The sequence below is a fragment of the Elephantulus edwardii genome, unplaced genomic scaffold, assembly GCF_000299155.1.
Source record: "Elephantulus edwardii isolate Elephantulus edwardi_28Jun2011 unplaced genomic scaffold, EleEdw1.0 scaffold00073, whole genome shotgun sequence".
Lineage (NCBI taxonomy): Eukaryota > Metazoa > Chordata > Mammalia > Macroscelidea > Macroscelididae > Elephantulus > Elephantulus edwardii.
Genome location: NW_006399823.1, coordinates 2,158,193 through 2,161,416, shown reverse-complemented (window position 1 = coordinate 2,161,416; position 3,224 = coordinate 2,158,193). Strand labels below are relative to the sequence as shown.

The 3,224-nt window shown below is 42.0% G+C and overlaps 1 pseudogene; it reads right to left on the bottom strand.

The window, feature by feature from the left end:
* The window catches only part of LOC102876066, a 12,323-nt pseudogene extending 9,361 nt beyond the window's left edge, over positions 1 to 2,962 (bottom strand).
* Between the last annotated feature and the right edge of the window lie 262 nt (positions 2,963 to 3,224).

Genomic DNA, 3,224 nt, shown 5'->3' with positions numbered 1-3,224 from the left:
CAACGAGCTTAAAGCCCCTGATGGCTCTCTCTGGGCGCTGACTCTCACCAGTGGCTATGCATGAAGTCACAGGCGATTTTCAGCCAGCACCGGGGATTTTTGTTATCTTGATGTTAAGATGTAACCTATACCGAAGACTGCTGTCTTTGATCCTCTGCAACAAGTGTTTCAAGTCCTCCTCACTTTCAGCAACTAAGGTTATATCATCTGCATAATGCAGATTGTTGATGAGTCTTTTTCTGATCCTAATACCACATTCCTTTTCATATAGTCCAGCTTCTCCAATGATTTGTCTTGTGACATTTTTCTTTCTTTTTTTTAATTAATTTTAATGAAAGTTTACAGAGACTTAGTGTTTGCAGTCATTCATTGTTGCACTTTTCTCCCTGCCCACCCCCTTCCCCCAAACTCACTCTTCTCTTTGAAAAGTAAAACTCTTTCATTGTTATGTAATCCCTCCCCCCAGATCCACTCCACTGTGCAGCCTTCATTCTGGACTCCTGTCATGACAATAATACCTAATCATATATCCCTTTTAAACAGTTCTCTCCTTCATCTGTTTCAATGCAGTATACATCATTCTCCCCCTCCTTCTCTGTCTTCCCTCAACCCTGATGTCAGTCCCATTTTACAACAGTGATTTATTTATTTGTCCTTTTGTGACCGAGATATTTCACTCAGCATAATGTCGTCCAGGGTCATCAATTTTTCATAATACTTCATGAGTTCCTTGTTTTTCAATGCTGCATAGTATTTCATTGTGTGAATATACCAGACTTTCTCTATCCATCCATTTGTTGATGGGCACTTGGGTTGTTTCCAGCTCTTTGCTATTGTAAACAGTGATTTTTTTTTTTAATTATAGCCTTCTAAACTATATGAAGAGAGCTCTGGTTGCCTAGTGGTAAGGAATTGCATTGCCAACCCAAAGGCGGGCAATTAAAATCCATCACCAGCTCTGCAAGGAAAAGATGGACAATCTCCTGCGCCACTTACAACATCTGAAAAACCTGGTGGAGGGTCAGCTACAAACAGATTCCAACCCAACAGTAGATAACAATATAAATCATTAAGAATAAATTTCTGGTTTTAAAAACCTCTTTGTTAGGGGGCTCTGTGGCCTAGTGGCAAGACGCTGCACTGCAATCCTAGAAGTATGCAGTTCAAATCTATCAGACGCTCTGCTGGAGAAGGAGGGGGCAATCTCCTCCTGTCCCAGTCAGATCTGATTTGATGGTACACGTAAAAATAATACAATAAAAACAACAACAAAAAAACCCTCTTTGTTATAGTGTTGATGATGGCAAGTATCCATCAGGTCAAGTACAACCCACAGCAGATCTGAACCTTCCCTGATCCTGCTGCATTCTCACCATCTCTGGACATACTTGAGCCCATTGTTATAGTCACTATTTCAATCTACCTCCCTGAGGGTCTTCCTCTTTTTTACAGATCCTTCACCTTTCCAAAACATGGTGTCTAAGGACTGGCCTAACTCCTAATAGAACATGCTCAAAGTATGGGAGATGAAGCTTCACCACCCTTCTCTTCAAGGAGCACCCTGATAGCAGTTTCTCTAAAACATACTTGTTCATTCCCTTGACAGTCCATGGAATATTTAGTCCTCTTCTCTAGGACCACAATTCAAAAGTACAGGCTCTTTTTTTGTCATCCTTATCCAAGTTTCAGATGCATAACAAGTAATTGAAAAGATCATGGCTTGAATGAGGTTCACCATAGTCTTCAAAGTAACATCATTACATCTTAGAACTTTGGGGAGGTCCTTGACGATGGACTTTATCAATACAACAAAGTTTCTAATCCTTTGACTACTGGTACCAAGGGTGTTTCTGGAACCAAGCAAGGTGAAATCATACGTCATTGGTATATACGGAGTTATAAACCATAGGCACAAGTTCATTTGCATTCTACAAAAATTTTAAGTGTAAAATATCTGAAATTAAAAAATTTAGAACTGCTAGCCTACCCCAAGCTCAGCTAACAAATTATTTTCACTTTCACATGTAGAATTGGAGCAAATAGTTATATTTTAACTACACATACACATCATGTAATTATTTTAATAATGAAAATAATTTCACATATTAATCAGTAAAATACCTCTAGTTTATTGCATTTACGTTATTTGAATAAAGTAAATCTTTGCCACCAGATGGCTTACTTCATCATTGTTGTTCCTTGACTCATGAGGATACATTTGTGCAACAGTAGAACAGCCCTAGGGTTTTCAAGATTATTAACGTTTCAGAGAAAACTGCCAAAATAAATCTATTAAGGACTCTGTCAATCTCAATAAGCTTTGTTAAGCAATTGCTTTCTAATTGCAAAGCACCGTTGAAGTATCAAGTAAATTCTTAAATTTTCAATTGGAAGAAAAGAAAGTAATAAAATTTCAGTTAGAATCATTAAATTCGCTTCAGGCAGAAGTGCTAGTTTTCTGACTTGACTGAATACCGCATTCTCTTCTCATTTTTCTTCCTGACTAGAATAACATATTCCCAGGAACATTTGGACAGCTCTTTTGGGGTGATTCTGGCGTCTAACTCACAACTCAGATAACTGAGCAGGAGAAGGATGAGCAACCTCCTTCCCTGAGATTTGCTGCCTCTGAAAACACGCTGGAAGGTCAACTATGGTTCAGCTCAGACTTGATGGCATACAACAGACCCTTTAAGAGTGCCAACAACGTCAGAACGTACCCTCTCACGCCCCTCGTATCCTGACTCTGACGGATTGGCTACACCTAACCAAGCTACAGAAGACAATTGGCTGGTCTTCCGTGGGTCGCTGCCTTCCACCAATCCAGGCTCTTTCCTGTTCCCATCCGCAGTCTCCTCCCCCGTAATTGAATACGCGGGCCAGAGCTTGATGACTGCTCGTTCTCCCTCTTGGAAACAGTAAGGCCCTCAGGTTTACTGCACGGGAAGTCTGTAACTAGCATCTCTACACCCTGCCGCTTTCTTGCTCCTTAAGTGGTTGGAGGAGGCAGTCGGGTAGTTTTACGCTGCAGCAAAGTCCCGCCCACTCCAGGCGTGGCGCCATCGGGAGATTTGACGGTGTCAAGCACGGGCCAGCGCACGATTGGCTGCTGTGAGGATGTGGTGTTGGTCGGCAGTGGCGCTGTCTCAGGCTGTTGGGCGCGTGGCCGGCGGCTCCGCCTGGGGGCGGGGCCTGCGCGCAGTTGATCTTGGCCAGAAGAGATG